The sequence below is a fragment of the Jaculus jaculus genome, chromosome 3 (genome assembly GCF_020740685.1).
Source record: "Jaculus jaculus isolate mJacJac1 chromosome 3, mJacJac1.mat.Y.cur, whole genome shotgun sequence".
Lineage (NCBI taxonomy): Eukaryota > Metazoa > Chordata > Mammalia > Rodentia > Dipodidae > Jaculus > Jaculus jaculus.
In genome coordinates this window covers 150,201,502-150,219,181 of record NC_059104.1, presented here as the reverse complement: position 1 = coordinate 150,219,181, position 17,680 = coordinate 150,201,502, and the positions used below count along the sequence as shown (strand labels likewise).

General features: G+C 46.4%; 1 protein-coding gene across 1 annotated transcript in view; it reads right to left on the bottom strand.

Annotated features, from left to right (window-relative positions):
* The window catches only part of Znf592 (zinc finger protein 592), a 67,516-nt gene extending 57,895 nt beyond the window's left edge, over positions 1–9,621 (bottom strand). Inside the window, exon 1 of the mRNA XM_045145010.1 lies at positions 9,583–9,621. The gene's annotated coding sequence lies outside the window, so the exon portion shown is untranslated. The remainder of the gene's footprint in view (positions 1–9,582) is intronic.
* Positions 9,622–17,680: the final 8,059 nt, after the last annotated feature.

Sequence of the window (17,680 nt, the reverse complement as noted above, 5' to 3'; positions counted from 1 at the left end):
ATGGGCCTGGAGCACACCAATGAGGCTAGCTGGCCGGCCAGACAGTCCCAGGAATCTTCTTTGTCTCTTGCTCCCCAGGGTAGGTATTACAAGCAAGCACCACCATGCCCGGCTTCTTTACATGGGTAGTGGAGACTGAACTCAGGTAACCATGCTTGCAAGGCAAGCACTTTGTTTACCCTTACTTGGTGCTGCAACTCTAATCCCTCATGGAAGTTCCTTATTTTTACTCTGGACTATTTAAAAGTTTCAGTTAATTCTAGAGCTCTCAAAACCAGATATGTTCAAGTCAGTGACACCCTGCCCCATACACATACTGACACAAGGCCAGGAATCAATGTGCTCCTGGCCAGAAGCACACATACTCCTCCTCGCTCAACCTATGGCAGGCTTTCTGTAATCAGTCACAGTCACAGACATCACATCCTGTCTGTCTCCTGAAGTATGTTAAGGAGAACAAGAGAGCAACCATCATCTGTTGAGACAACATCTTCAGAATCTGAAATGGAAATAATAACAGACTTAATGAGCAGAGGACAGTCCAATTGTTTATTGGTAATACCAAACTTGAATGATGTTCACTAATTTTCCTTAGAAGCATATACTGGATCAGATATGTCATTTCAATATGTACCTTCCTACTGCCAATTAAAAGTAAATTTGGCTGAAAAAAAAAATTCATTATCCAAAGCAAAGTGTGGTGACACATGCCTTTCTTTAATTCCAGTACTTGGGGGGCAGAGGTAGGAGAATCACTGTCAGTTGGAGATCAGCCTGGGACTACAAAGTGAGTTCCAGGTCAGCCTGGGCTAGAATGAGAACCTACTCTGGGGGGAAAAAAAATTCAAGCTAGGCGTGGTGGTGCATCCCTTTAAGCCCAGCACTCCAGAGGCAGTGGTAGGAGGATCGCCTTGAGTTCAAATTGCCTTGAGACTACATAGTAAATTTCAGACCAGCCTGAAATAGAGCAAGACCCTACCTCAAAAAAAAAAAAAAAAAAAACCGGGGTGGGGGTTGCTGGAGAGATGGTTTAGTGGTTAAGACACTTGCCTGCAAAGCCTAAGGATTCAGTTTGATTCCCCAGTACCCACCTAAGCCAGATGTACACAGTGGTGCATGTGTCTGGAGTTCATTTGCAATGGCTAGAAGTCCTAGTATAGCCATTCTTTCTCTCTTTCTCTCTCTCTCTCTCTCTCTCTCTCTCTCTCTCTCTCTCTCTCTCCTTCTCCTCCTTCTCTTTCTGCCTCTCTCTCTCTCAAATGAATAAATAACTCATTATTCTACACTCCTAGAGCAAAGTGAAGGACAAGCATTATTAGACTAGATGCCCACAGAGGAAACACATACAAGTTCTGGGTACATGCAATTGCTCTATCTCATGGACACCAACTTTTAGAATACTCTACTATCTTGGATGGTCCTATTTTTGTAAGAAAAGGAAAAAAAGTTAGCTGAGCATGGTGGCACAAGCCTTTAATACCAGCATTTGGGAGGCCAAGGTAGGAGAATTGCTGTACCCATGCGTTGCAGTCAGGTTCGCAATGCTGGTAGAAATCCCCCAACCAAGAGAAGCTTTGGGAAAAAGAGGTTTATTTTGGCTTACAGGCTTCAAGGGGAAGCTCCAAGCCAGATGCATAAGGTAGCGTATGCGTCTGAAATTTGAGGTGGCTAGAGGCCCTGGCATGCCCATTCTCTCCCATTCTGTCTCTGTGACTCACTCTCTCTCTCTCTCTGCCTCTTTCTCTCTCTCAAATAAATACATAAGTAAAATATTTAAAAAAAAAAATAAGGGGCTAGAAAGATAGCTTAGTGGTTAAGCGCTTGCCTATGAAGCCTAGAACCCTGATTCGAGGCTCAATTCTCCAGGTCCCACATTAGCCAGATGCACAGGGGGCGCACATGTCTGGAGTTCGGTTTGCAGTGGCTGGAGACCCTGGCGTGCCCATTCTCTCTATCTGCCTCCTTCTCTCTGTCTGTCGCTCTCAAATAAGTTAAAAAAAAAAAAATTAAGGATGCTGAGGTAGGAGGGTCGCCATAAGTTCGAGGCCACCCTGGGCTATATTGAGACCCTACCTCGAGAAACAAACAAAAAATACAGGATGGAGGACTGGAGATATGGCTTACTGGTTAACACTGAAAAGCCAAAGGACCCAGGTCTGATCCCCCCATAGCCATGTAAAGCCAGATGCACAAGGTGGGACATATATTTAGAGTGGCTGGATGCGCTGGCATGCTCTTTCTCTCCCCTCTCTCTCCTCTCTCTCTCTCTCTCTCTCTCTCTCTCTCTCTCTGACTCTTTCTCTCAAATAAGTAAATTAATTAATTAAAAAAAAAAAGTATCAGGCTGGAGAGATGGCTCAGTAGTTAAGGCACTTGCCTGCAAAAACTAACAACCCAAGCTTGATTCCCCAGTACCCATGTAAAGTCAAATGCATGAAAGGGGCGCATGCAGCCGGGTGTGGTGGCGCACGCCTGTAATCTCAGCACTCGGGAGGCAGAGGCAGGAGGATCGCCATGAGTTCAAGGCCACCCTGAGATGACAGAGTTAATTCCAGGTCAGCCTGGACCAGAGTGAGACCCTACCTTGAAAAACCAAAAAAAAAAAAAAAAAAGAAAGGGGTGCATGCAACTGGAGCTCAGTTGCAGTGGCTACAGACCTTGATGCGCCCATTCTCTCTCTTTCTCTGTTTCTCTCTCTGCTTATAAATAGTATCAAGGGCTGCAGAGATGGCTCAGAGATTAAGGTGCTTGCCTGCAAAGCCTAACAACCAGGGTTCACTTCCCCAGTAGCCACATAAAGCACATCTGGAGTTTGGCAGTGGCTGGAAGCCCTGGCATGCCCATCCTCTGTCTCCTTTCTACCTCTGCAAATAAATAAACATTTTTTTTTAAGTATCAAGGGCTGGAGAGATGTCTTAGTGGTTAAGGTACTTGCCTGTGAAGCCTAAGGACCCAGGTTTGATTCCCCAGTACCCACATAAAGCCAGATGCACAAGGTAACCCATGCATCTGGAGTTCATTTGCAGTGGCTAGAGGCTCTGATGCACCCATTCTTTGTCTATATCTGCCTCTTTCTCTCTCTCTCAAATAAATAAAAAATAAAGTAACAAAATATTAATTGGAAGCCGGGTGTCTGGCACATGCCTTTAGTCCCAGCACTCAGGAGGCAGAGGTAGGAAAATCGCCAAGAGTTCAAGGCCACCCTGAGAATATATAGTGAATTCCTGGTCAGCCTGGGATAGAGTGAGATCCTACTTCAAAAACAAACAACAAAAATTAAGCTGGAACATTCCTGTAATTCCAACACTTCAACATTTGGGAAGATCAAGAAGTCCAGGGCTAGGGAGTGGTAAAAAGTGCTTGCTTGTGCAAAGCCTACCAGCCCAGGTTCAGTTCCCCAGTACCCATGTAAAGCTAGATGCACAACAGTGGCACATGCATCTGGAGTTCATTTGCAGTGGCAAGAGACCCTGGCACACCCATACACACACACCTCTTTCCTTCTGCTTGCAAGTAAATAAATAAATAATATTAAGAAGTGAAGTCCAGGGCTGGAGAGATGGCTTAGCGGTTAAGCGCTTGCCTATGAAGCCTAAGGACCCCGGTTCGAGGCTCGGTTCCCCAGGTCCCACGTTAGCCAGATGCACAAGGGGGCGCACGCGTCTGGAGTTCGTTTGCAGAGGCTGGAAGCCCTGGCATGCCCATTCTCTCTCTCCCTCTATCTGTCTTTCTCTCTGTGTCTGTCGCTCTCAAATAAATGAATAAAAAAAAAAATTAAAAAAAAAAGAAGTGAAGTCCAGCTATATAGCAAGGTTCATGATAGATTGGGCTACACGAGACCTTTTTTCAAAAAATTCAAAAAACAAAGAGTAAACTGTTAGCAGTACTCTACATATAGGATTTATCAGCAAGTTTTATTTCATTTTGTCTGTATTTCTTAATTTTTTCACATGAATATGTACTTCTTATATAATTTCTTAGTTTTAAAAGAAAAATACATATTCTGGGTTAGGCCAGGCATGGTGGCACACACCTTTAATCCCAGCACTCAGGAGGCAGAAGTTGGAGAATCACTGTGAGTTGAGACCAGCCTGAGAGACTATGTAATGAGTTCTAGGTAAGCCTAGACTACAGTGAGACCCTACCTTGAAAAACCAAAACCAAAATGAACAAACAATCTGGGTTAGTCTATTTGGATTTGTTTTTCACTTACGAAAAATAAAGATTCTGAACCCTCAAGCATTTATCATTCTTCCCAGTATTACAGAAACAGAAAGAATTGTAAAAAGAAGTTCAAACTTCAAGGAGATTCCAGTCACCCATGAAAAGGCTCAGTTGAAGACACAAATTATTACTTTATCTTCTGTCTTCCATGTGTAGGGAATTGAAGACTCTAAACAAACCTCTCTTCAAGTGCAAGCAAAAGCTCCCTACTAGTTGCAAACATTCATAAGCCACAGCTCCCAGAACAACCCAATACATCTGCCCACACCACTACTTGGCCACTCCGAATCTGCATACCTCCTCCACTGACACAGTTATAGGAAACTTCTCCTGGTATTTTTTTTCAAGTTATTCTTCCTCTTAAGTTTCACAATCACAGGATTCCACCCAAACAATTCAGAATCATTCATTTCACCGATTAGTAATAATTATTGATTACATTAAATAGTGAAGAAGAAAGAAAAAGGTTCATGGGGCCTGAGAAAGACAAACAGGAATTGAGAAAAGAGTTTGTTAGCTGTCCCAGGCCTGGCCAAGAGAGGGTAGGGAGGGGGAGACAATGGCCAAAGGACAGAAGCATCTGTCCTTCTACAGTTTCATCTCCCATGGTCAGTTAGCATTCTAAGTTTACTCAATCACCTCTTTCAAGTTTGCTTAGTGAGTCAGTCTGCCTAGATGCAATCACCTGAAAATCCTACAAAACCCAATTTCTAAGCTACAAAGCTAAGACCCAGATCACAAAGCCCAATGAGCCCACAGAAACAAAGCAGCTCTCCAGTGATAATGGTATCAAGGCTCCCCAGCTGCCACGCCCATCATGAAATGAACTTTCTGTATTGAATACTCTCTGGTATTGTATTTACAGAATAAAATTCAAATTCCTTGACCTGTCTTTTGTGGCCCTAACTCTGCCTTCCAGCCTCATCTTTAAACACTCATGTCTTTCCACAGCTCCATGCTTTTTCATTCAGAACTCTCTATCTAGAATGTCCTTTACTGAATCTTGCCTGCAAAACTCCATTCTTCCTTCGAAGCCCAGTTCAAAAGTCACCGCCTTCCTGAAGCCTTCCCAACTTACCCAGGCATTGTTACTGTGCTGCCAACATATTGTTTGTTTGTTTTGTTGTTGTTGTTGTTGTTTTATTTTTTATTTTTGAGAGACACAAAGAGAGAGAGAATGGGCATGCCAGGCCTTTTAGCTGCTGTGAATGAATTCCACATGTGTGCGCCCCCTTGTGCCCATGGGCCACACTGCATGCTCGCCTCACTGTGCATCGGGCTATCTGTGGGACCTGGAGATAGGAACAAGCCGCCTTGGGTTTCACAGGCAAGCACCTTAACCACTAAGCCATCTCCCCAGCCCTTTTGATGATTCTGAGACAGCATCTCATGTAGCCCGGGATGACCTCAAACTCCCTTTGTAGCTGATCCTCTTGACTCCACTTCCCAAGTGCTGGGATTACATACCTGTGTCCCTACAACCTGCTTCCTACAGTTCTTTACCCGCTACAATATAAGAGAATTTAGCCAGGTGTAGTGGCACGTCTTTAATCCCAGCTCTCGGGAGGCAGAGGTAGGAGGATCCCCGTGAGATCGAGGCCACCCTGAGACTACATAGTGGATTCCAGGTCAGCCTGCACTACAGCAAGACTCTACCTCAAAAAGAGAGAGAGAGAGAGAGAGAGAGAGAGAGAGAGAGAGAGATAGAATTTAAGTACAGATTATAGCTCAGTCTTTAAAATATATGACTTCTCCTAGATACCAGAGGAGATGGTATCTAAGGGTTCTCATTTTGTATCTGCAAGTTCTAGCCTAGTATCAAAGCAGGAAATGAGATACCAATATTAAATGATTGATCACATGGAACTTGGCATTACATTATTAAGAGAAAAAGGGAAGGAGAAAGAACTAGTTACACAAAATTCAAAACTGAATTAATTTCATACAAAACAATCACAATATAACTGGATATTTTAGAATTTTAATTGAGGCAACTAATATTTGAACTAAGCGCTAAGCTGTTTACATGGCTTAATTTGATTGGCACAACCTTATAAAGTAGGTACTTTGCATTGAACATAAGGAAACTGAGGCATAACAGAGGTTAAACACTTCAAGGTCTTAAGGTTAGTAAGTCGCAGAAGAAAAATGTAAACTCCAAAGCCCTGGAATCAAGCCGACCTGGGTTTGAATTCATACTACGTTACAAATGTGACCTTGGATAAATCACCTATCTACTGTGCATTAGTTTCCTTGTAAAATGGGTATGACAACCTTGTTTCTCCAGGGTGTACAGAGGATTATTAAATATAATATATACAAAAATTATTCATTCCAGCACTGGAAGCCTAAGGTAGGAGGGTCGCCATGCGTTTGAAGCCACCCTGAGACTACAGAGTGAATTCCAGGTCAGCCTGGGCTAGAGCAAGACCCTACCTCAAAACAAACAAACAAACAAAAAAAAGGGCTGGAGAGATGGCTTAGTGATTAAGCGCTTGCCTGTGAAGCCTGAGGACCCCGGTTCGAGGCTGGATTCCCCAGGACCCATGTAAGCCAGATGCACAAAGTGGCACATGCATCTGGAGTTCATTTGCAGTGGTTGGAGGCCCTGGTGTGCCCATTCTATCTCTCTATCTCTATCTCTCTGCCTCTTTCTCTCTCTGTCGCTCTCAAATAAATAAATAAACAAAAAAATCACATCAATTCTACCATCTAAGAGGCATTTCCCCTTCCCTAAGAGCTGGGTAAAGCACTCACAGAGGAAAGATATCCCTGACTCTTTTTTAAATATATCAGGGAGTTAGGCTACTCAGCACAGAAACCTAGACCTTACCCCTTATCTCTAAGTACATTCCCCCATGGGAGCCAGAGACCTTTTTTAAATGTAAATATTTCTAATTACCTTGGAGACACAATCCAAACTGAAGTGGAAAAGCAATCCCCCCCCCCAACACACACACATACATACACACACATCCTCCAGGCCTGGGTGATCTAACCTGGCCCATCTCTCCACAGACTTTTTATCTCCCCTCACCCCTCTCCCTTTCTTCCTCCAACCCCAAGGGCCTCTTTCACTTCCTCCACCTTGCCAAGCTCAGTGCTGTTCCACACTTGGTTAACTCTTAAACCTTTGGGTCGTGACCTGAACGGGAAGCTTTCCCTCAGGCTCCAACTCAAACCAAGTCCCTACTCTTCACCTTATACTCACTGCAGTTTGAAATTATTGGTTTGTTACTTCCTTCAAAGTTTATTCCAAAGACACCTCGGGGCTGGGCCTCCACAGCACTGCCAGTGCCTAGCACGTGTGAGACCCTGGGTCAATTCCTGCACTGCAAAAACAAACAAGCCTAAAAACTAAAGACACCTTCTTAGGGGTCCCCTACTGGGCTACTCTAATTCAATCCAACACCCACTGATCAGGGGTGGTGGCACCCCATGCTCCTGGTATTCAGAAGGCTGAGGCAGGAAGGATCTATAAAAAGGAGGCCAGCCTGGGCACAGCAAGACTATATATACAAAGAATACCCCCCTCAAAAAAAAAAAACCCAAACAACAAAAAGACGCCCACCCCTAACACCTCAGTTTCTTTTTCCCTGCTTTGTTTTGTCCCCACAGCCTTAATGTTTTGTGACACACTACAGCACATACTATATAAACTTTATCTTCCCTGGCACTAGAATGAAAACTCCACAAAGGCAGTTGTTTTTTTTTATTGTTTTATTCACTGTATTTAAAGCAATGTCTGGCACTTATTTGTTCACAAATATTTGTTGTTGGATGAATTTTCTTTATTACTAGACTTTGCCACAAAGCTAAGTACTCCAAAATGAAAACCGTAGTACTTTCCTGGTTTGCCACCATATCCTGAAAACTCAGCTCAATCACACATAGTAAATAGTCAAAAAAAAAAAAAAAATTACAGTGGACAATTGGCCCTTGCTGATGTCCCAACAACTAGGGCAGCTGAGGCAGTAAAGGTCCTTCAAGCCCACAGTTTTGGTGGCCAGTCTGGTGAGATGGAGGGCAGCAGGAACTTACTAAATGAACCAAAGCCACAACCAATAGAAATAGTGGAAAATGGTCAAAAGAGGAGCGCTAACACCAGCACCCCTCCCCCCATCTCTTTTACTCTCTGATATACCTGTCAGTTTAGAAAACAAATCCCTGAAATCCCACTGAGTACCCCAGGCCAAGCACCTATCTGTCCACATCCTGTGCGGACACACACTGTATACCCAACAGTCCCCTATGTGAACACAGGGCAGGCGGCAAGTGGGCAAGCCCCTAGACCAAATCACCCTTTTAACGCCCAAGTCCCACTCTCCTATAGACAGTCCTATCTCAGCTAGTCCTGGATGTCAAACATGAAACCTGGGTGGGCCTGTGCGTTTATATTTCGATCCAGGACTTGTAATGCCACCTCTGGCCTACTCAATAAAAACAGTTTAAAAAAAAAAATCCCTGATCGGCTCCAATAATCCTGCAGTTGTCATACGCAAGCATACCTAAGGTCATGCGGACCCCTCCCCCTCACAAATGCTGATCCAAGGCCAGGAGGCCATCTGTCCAGCAAACGCTACCCTGTCCTCCCCCAGGTCACTCGGAAGCCTCTCCCCCACCCCCCTAGGTTGGCAGGAAAAGTCCCTGCAGAGACCAATTCTATCCCGATCAACGGGCCTGGTCACTCACTGGGGACCCCCGCCCCCTATTCCGGAGCCTCGGGGAGACCTGTCTGTTTCGGGTGGGGGGAAACCTCCCCGGGGCTTAGAACTCGGGCGGAGGGGAAGGGGAAGACCGAGGGGACGCCAAGGAGGGTGGACGCTCCAAGTGTCTGTCCCGTGACGGCGCCAGCTCTTCGGGCTGACAGGACGTCCCAGCCGGGTAAAGTGCACCGTTATCCCGACCCGGACCGGGGGAGGGGGGGGGTGGGACGTCCACAAGCAGCCGCCCGGTCGCGCGCAGGACGGCGGCGGCGGCGGCGGCGGCGGCGTGCCCGGACCTCCCGGGAGAGGCAGGCAGGCGGGCGGGCGGCGGAAGAAGCCAACGACCCGGGGCCGGGGGAGGGGGGCGGGGTGGGGTCGGGCGGGGTGGTGGCCGGGGCCCGCCAGGCGGCGGTCGGTCGGGGGGAGGGGGGCCGGGCGAGGGGAGCGGCTGCCGCCTCGGGGTCCGCGGGGGCTACCAGGGCCGGGCCGCGACGAGCACGGACAGGGCCCGGTGCCGGCTCCGCTCGGCTCGCCGCCCGAAGTGGAGCGGCCGGGGCGGCGGCCTCGCCCTACCCGGGCGACGGCGCTGAGGTGGTGGGGCGGGGAGGAGGAGGAGGAGGAGGAGGAGGAGGAGGAGGAAGGGGCGCTTTACCTGGCGGCGGCGGCGGCGGCGGCGGCGGCGGCAGGCCCCGGGCTCGGCCGCGCGCGTCCCCAGCACCGGCTGCGGGAGCCACAACATGGCGACGGCGGTGGCGGGCGGGGCTGCAGCTCCGGGGGCGGAGCGGGGGCGGGAGGCGGCCTGGCGGCGGGACCTGGCTGAGGCCGCGGGCGGGGAGGGAGGGAGGGAACGAGGGAGGGAGGGAGAGAGAAAGCGAGAGCGGAAGGCGACTCGGGACCTGGGCACCGGCCAGGGCGGTACGGCTGAAGCGGGGTGGAGGGGGGGGGCGGGTGCCCCGGCCCGGACCCGGCCTCCACGCCTTCCGCCTGAGGCGGCCCCGAGCGGCAGCGCGACGGCGGGGCGGGGACGGGGCGGGGACGGACGGACGGGGCTCTTCCCGACCCCCGGCCGCTGTCCCGGCCCCGGCCGGCCTCCTCCGGTTCCCTCGGCCCCGCCACACACCCGGAACGGGAGCCAGCGGCGGCCCCCGTCCCCTCCCGCGGCCTCGCCCCGCGGCCGGGGCCTCTCGTGCGGACGCGCCTCCGGGGCCTGACTGGACGCGGGCGGCCCGCTAGGGGGACGGACGGGGGAAACGTGCGGCCGCGGCCGCCGCCCCGGGTGGACGACGGGCGCCTCCGGAGCCGGGACGGCGTTCCCCTTCTTCACCTCTGGCCGAGTGGGGCCTAGTCACGACTGTCCGGTGAAAAGAAGCGGGGAGGGGGGGGAAGCGCTGGCGTGGACCTGGCGCTCAGGTGCCACCTACGTGTCTGGTCACGACCGGGTAGAAGGACAGGCTGGGGGCGGGGGCGGGGGGCTCGGGACACGCTGACATATTTATTGCCTCGGGCCATTCCGAGGGACCAGAGGCGAGGGCGGTTGCAGGACTTGGTGACCCGGTGGGGGGGGGGGGGAACCTCGGCAGGGGAGACTGGATATGGTTCTTGGGTGACCGGGGAAGCTGTGACTGCAGGGCGAGGACTGTGGAGAGGCGGGCAGGAGTGGCCCAGACGGGCAGGACCTTCCAAGAACCTGGCACGAAGGCAAAGGGATGACGGGATGGGGGCATAGGCAGACAGGCCCTGATGACTTGCTGGTGGGCATCGACTGCTAAGCATGGACAAAGTCCTTTCTGCAGAAACTCGGGAAAGAGGTGACATTTTGCAAAAGAGCTGGAACCTAACATTCACTCCGGGCCTGCTATGATGCGCCAGGCCCTGACTAAGCTGTAGACTTGGATAGAGTAGTATATTGGTGATGAAGCAATGAAGGCCGTTAAGGGGGATGATTCTTTCCAGAAGTTTGGCAGGGAGAAGCAGAGAAAACTAGGCTCCTAGCTCAAGGAGAAGTAAAGGAAAGGTTTGTTTAGTTTTGTTTTTTTTTTTTTTCCAATTTGAAGGAGACAATTCAAAGGAGCCAAAAGGAGCTTGAATAATTACTGGGGTACATATCCCACAACAGAGGGTGGGAGGCAGGGAAGTAGAAGCCAGAGAAAAGGGTACTTGTCCTACAAGATGTAACGAGTGCATAAAGATGAATGTATTTTTACCACGTGTGGTAGCGAGTGGATGGGTGTTATCCCAGCTATTGAAGTCTGTGACAAGAGGATAGACAATAAGTTCAAATTGAGCTTGGGCAAGACATGGAGAGACACTATCTCAAAAGCTAAGAAAGACAATGGAAGGTAAGTTTTTTAAAATATTTATTTATTTGAGAGAGGGAGAAAGAGAAACAAGAGAGAATTGGCCCACCAGGCTCTCCAGCTACTACATAAAAAATCCAGTCGTATGTGCCACCTTGTGATCTGCCTTATGTGGATACTGGGGAATTGAACCTGGGTCGTTAGGCTTCACAAGCAAGCGCCTTAACGACTAAGCCATCTTACCAGCCCCAAGATAAAATTTTTGAGTTTGGAAGGCATTCATGTTTCCATTGACCAGCTTCCTGGATGACCCTCAAAGGCCAAGTAGGTTCACTGTCGTTTAAAATTTTAAGTACAGGGCTGGGGAGATGGCTTAGCAGTTAAAGTGCTTGCTTGCCTCCAAAGCCAAAGGACCCAGGTTTGATTCCCCAGGACCCACATAAGCCAAGTGAACAGGGTGGCACATGCATCTGGAGTTTGTTTGCAGGGGCTGGAGGCCCTGGAGTGTGTGCTCACTCACTTGCTCACACACACACGTGTTCTCTCTCTCTCTCTCTCAATTAAATATAAAATATTAAAAACAGCCGACCATGGTGGCACACACCTTTAATTCAAATACTGGGGAGGCAGAGTTAGGAGGATCACCATGAGTTCGAGGCCACCCTGAAACTACATAGTGAATTCCAGGTCAGCCTGGACTAGAGTGAGACACTACCTTGAAAAAAAAAAAAAAAAAAAACAAAGATAAATAAATAAAATTTAAGTGCAGTGAATACATACCACCAGACAAAAGGTGAGCACGGTGGTACATGCCTTTAATCCCAGCACTCAGGAGGCAAAGGTAGGATCTCCATGAGTTCAAGGCCAGCGTGAGACTACACAATGAGTTCCTCGTCAGCATAGGCTAGAGTGAGACCCTACCACCCCCCCCCAAGAAAACAGAAAAAGAAAAAAATATATAGTATATATGCACTTTCCAATGCTAGTGAGATGATGAAATGTATATTCAGAGAAAGCTGTGACCATGTAAATTAGCATAATCCTTTTAAAAAGCAACTGGAAAGGTTGGAAAAATGGTTCAGTGGTTAAGTTGCTTGCCTGCCAAGCCTAATGACCCTAGTTTGATTCCCCTCTACCCAAATAAAGACATATGCACAAAGTGGCGCATGCATCTGGAGTTTGCATTGGTAGAAGTCCTGGTACACCTGTTCTCTCTTTCTTTGCTTGCAAATTAATTAGTAAAAATAATCTGCTGGGCTTGGTACTACATGTCTTTAATCTCAGCACTTAGGAGGCAGAGGCAGGAGGATCACTTTGAGCTTGAGGAATACACAGTGAATTCCAAGTCAGCCTGGGCTAGAGCAAGACCCTACCTTGAAAAAACAAAACAAAGAAAAGGGGGGGGGGTGCTGATGGTGTGCAGCATTGTGTAAGGTTAAGTGTATAAACAGGGTTGGTAAATTAGAAACATTTGATTACATATTTAAAGATACAATTTGCTAGCCTGTACCAAGAACTACTTTAAAGGAAGAATCCTGTGATTCATTGTTCTCTTAAAAGATACAATTGTGCATCTTTTCTGCTTTTTTAGCCAAAAAACAACAAGAAACAGATGGAACTCTTAAAATTTGTAACTGAAGAGAAACAATGTACAAAGATAGGGAAAGAGACAGGGACTCATGAAGCACCCTTGGGTCTAGCTTCGGCTTGGAAGACATTTTCCTTAAAAAGCCTATAAATGCTTATGAAGCCTAAGGGCCAAAAAGATGGCACAGTTTACCAGTGCTCCTGTAACTCTTAAGAGGGAGGGCCAACAGGAACTTATAGGCACACTGTCTTGCTTCCCTTTCTTTCTCTCTCAGTTCTCTATAGTATCTCCCACTGGTTGAACCCAACAAAATACCTAAGGGCAAATAAGCCCAGATGAACTGTTTGCGAAGGTCAGCCGTTGGACACCAACAGCAGGGTGGAGGGTGGAAAGTGGGTCAAAGGGCAAAAGCAGAATAACCCTGTAAGAACTGGGACTGTGGGCATAGCTCAGTGGTAAAGCACTTGCCCAGCTTGTGCAAGGTCCTAAATTCAATCCCCAAGATATAAAGAAAAAACTATCACAACCTAGAAAACCAAGTTCATCTAGAGTTTAAAAAAAGCTAGAGCCAGGCATGGTGGTGCACGCCTTTAATCCCAGCACTCGGGAGGCAGAGGTAGGAGGATCATCATGAATTCGAGGTCACCCAGAGACTAAATAGTGAAATCCAGGTCAGCCTGAGCTAGGGTGAGACCTTACCTCAAAAAACCAAAAAAAAAAAAAAAAAAAAAGAAAGAAAGAAAGAAAAACCTAGAAGTAGGGCTGGAGAAATGGCTCAGCAGTTAAGGTGTTTGCCTGCAAAACCTAAAAACTCAAGTTTGATTCCCCAGTACCCATGTAAAGCCAGATGCACAAAATGTAGGATGCATTTGGAGTTTGTTTGCAGTTGCTAGAGTCCCTGTCATGCCCATTCTCTCTCTCTCTCTCTCTCTCTCTCTCTCTCTCTCTCTCTCTTTCTCTGTGCTTTCAAATAAATTTTTAAAAAGCTAGAGCTTGGGCTGGAGAGATGGCTTAGTGGTTAAGGCGCTTGCCTGCAAAGCCAAAGAACCTAGGTTCAATTCCCCAGGACCTACATAAGCCAACAAGGTGGCACATGCATCTGGCGTTTGCACTGGCTCAAGGCCCTGCATGCTCAATCTTTCTCTATCTACTCTTTCTCTCTCTCAAATAAATAAATAGCTAGGGCTGGGCCCTGAGAGATGGCTTAGCAGTTAAGACACTCACCTGCAAAGCCGAAGAACCCAGGATTGATTCCTTAGGAACCACGTAAGCCAGCTACACAGGTAGCACATGCATCTGGAGTCCATTTGCAGTGGTGAGAAGCCCTGGCGCATCCATTCTCTCCCTCTCTCTCTCTATCAAATAAATTAAAATATTAGAAAAAAAAGTGTTAAAAAAAAAAACAAAACAGGTGTAGTGGCGCATGCCTTTAATCCCAGCACTTGGGAGGCAGAGGTAGGAGGATTCCAGTGAGCTCTAGGCCACTCTGAGACTGCATAGTTAATTCCAGGTCAGCCTGGGCCAGAGTGAGACCCTACCTCAAAAAACAAAAATTAAAAACAAAAGCCTAGGGCTCAGCCAGGCATGTTGGTACACGCCTTTAATCCCAGCACTTGGGAGGCAGAGGTAAGAGGATCGCTGTGAGTTCAAGACCAGCCCTATTACATAGTAAATTCCAGGTCAGCCTGGGCTAAAGTGAATCCCTACCTTAAAAAACAAACAAAAGCTTGGCATACTTCTGGAATTCATTTCAGTAGCCAGAGGCCCTAGTGCACCCATTGTTTCTCTCTGACAGGCTTGGTGGCACAAACCTTTAATCCCAGCACTTGGTTGGCTGAGGAAAAAAGATTGTTATGAGTTCTAGGCCAGCCTGAGACTGCATAGTGAACTCCAGGTCAGCCTGGGATAGAAAGAGACTCTAACTCGAAAACCAAAATAAATAAGTTAGAAAGGGTGCTGGGGAGATAACTCAGTAGTTAAGGCACTTGCTCACAAAGCATGTTGGCCCAGTTCAATTCCTCAGTAGCCATGTAAAGCCAGGTACACAAAATGGCACAGGCATCTGGAGTTCAGCATGTGCAACAGCAAGAGACCTTGGCATGCCCATTCTCATTCTCTTTCTTTTTCTCTCTTTCAAAGAAATAAAATATATTTTTTTAAGCCGGGAGTGGTGGCGCTCGCCTTTAATCCCAGCACTCAGGAGGCAGAGGTAGGAGGATCACCGAGAGTTCGAAGCCACCCTGAGACTACATAGTGAATTCCAGGTCAGCCAGAGCCAGAGTGAGACCCTACCTTGAAAAATAAAAAAAAAAATGTATATATTTTTTAAGCCAGGCATGGTGGCACACACCCTTAATCCCAACACTTAGGAGGCAGAGATAGGGGAATCACTGAGTTCAAGGCCAGCCTGAGACTAAATAGTGAATTCCAGGTCAGCCTGGGCTTCAGTGAGACACTACCTCGAAAAGCCACACACAAAAAATCATTCCATATATATATATATATATATATATATATATATATATATATATATGCATACATATGCATACACATACATATACATATACACACATACATACATATATACACACACATCACATACACATATATAATATATACATATATAAATATTAACAATAACATATGTTACACATATATGTATATGTATGTATGTATATAGATTTAAACCTGGGAAGCAGGTAAACCCAGTAGAAAAGACAGGGAAGATAAAGTCATGCTGAGACAAGGTTGACAACCATAAATGGAACCGTTTCATTAAGATACTGAACTAGACTCTAAGCCAGGGAAGAGATTAAGCAAAGCTGTGTCTAAGTTATATTGAATTGGAACATTACAAATTCTGTCAGTATAGGTTATTATCCTATATTTCTCCTTCCTAGCAAAACTTCATATATTCAACAAATAATTAGGTGGTACCTATCCTGTGCCAGGAACTGCTAGGCCCTGGGGATTTAAGCAGAAACAAGATTAGCCTCCTGGCTCTGTGGAGTTTACATCCTGGTAGGAGTGGGCAGACAATAGATAAGTAAATATGCCAAGTGGTGATAAGTGTTCTAGAGAAAAGCACGGGAACATAGAGGGATAAAATTTTGCCCATCTTATTATGACAAACCTCTTGATTTAAACCACACACCCCATCATGTATCAAATATGAATCCCAGTTCAGCCTGGGTTAGAGTGAGATCCTACCTCAAAAACAAAACCAAAAATAAAAAATAGAAATAATAAAGAAAGAAAGGGATAGTGATAAGCAGGCCAGCTGTGCCTCTACATTATAGGCAAGAAAGCATTAGAGCAGGTTTTCTGTTGTTTTTTTAAATTTATTAGAGACAGAGAGAAAAGAGTGAGAATGGGCATGCCACAGGCTATAGCCACTGCAAATGAACTCCAGATGCATGCACTACCGGGGTCCTTAGGTTTCACAGACATGCACCTTAACCACTAAGCCATCTCTCCAGCCTTTTTTTTTTAACCTAGATTTCACTATGAAGTCTCAGGGTGGCCTTGAACTCATAGCAACCCTTGTACTTCTGCCTCCTAAGTACTGGGATTAAAGGAGTATGCCACCATGCCTAGCCAGCCCTTTCTTATCTCTTGGATCCATCCGTCCACCAACTCTCCCTCATTGCCCTCCCCCCACCCAGCCCCCCTTTCATTTTTTTTTTTCACTACACTCCCTTTCCACTTTCTTTTTTTGCATTGTTGGGGATTGAACCCAGAGCTTTGTGCATGCTAGGTAAGAGCTCTACAACCGAGCAATATCCAGTCCTTTTTTTTTTTTTTATCTTTTAAAGATTTTTTTTTTTAATTTTGTGAATTTGAGTGGGAGAAAAAGAGGCAGGAAGAAAGAGAGAGGGAGGGAGGGAAGGAGGGAGAGAATAAGTGCACCAAAGCCTTCAACCACTGTAAATGAACCCCAGACACATGCACCACCTTGTGCATCTGGCTTACGGGGTCTTGGGGAATCGAACCCAGGTCCTTTATTTTAGCAGGCAAATGCTTTAACCACTAAGCCATTTCTCCCACCCCCTTTTTTTAATGTATGTTTAGAATTTATTTTTTAATAAAAAGATATCAGAGAATGCCCAGGCTTAACATTTCAATAAGAATATTGGCCTCCCAAGTAGCTGTGATTACAAGCCTGTACCATGAGGCCTCGCTTTCTTTCCCCTTCTAATACTTTCCTATGACCCCTGTTCTCCCCAAATTTGATAATCCTCTAGTCTATTCTACAACAATCATTGGTCACTATTCACTTTGCTCAAGCTTCTCTGAATTTTCAGAGATGAGAGTAACTTCCAGCTAATTTCTTCCTATCATAGTGTATTTTATAGATACCTATAAATGTGTATGTGTGTATATGTGTGTGTGTGTGTGTGTATACACACACACATACATACTGTATAATCTTATTTCTTGAATGTCAAGAATTTAAAGTTGGATTAAACATAATACATGAATCAGGACATCACATTTATTGATCTATGTGTTGCCTCTTTGGTGTCAGGGTGTGGGGGATGGAACTCAGGGCCTCATGCATGTGAGTAACATGCTCTAGCCACGCATGTGCCCTACAACTGACATCCCTATCTCTTGTGAGCTTCTTTTGCTACTTATCACTTATTCTAAAACTAGAATTGACAACTTACACATATCCTGCTACCTGGCACTCATTTTCACTCATTTTGTTATTGTGATTATTGATTTGGCTATAGTTTAAGAGTAGTGTACAAGACTTTAGATTCAACCCACAGCAATTTAAAAAGTTTTGTTGTTGTTGTTGTTTTGATTTTTTTTTTGCTTATTTATTTATTTGACAGCAACAGACAGAGAGAGAGAAAGAG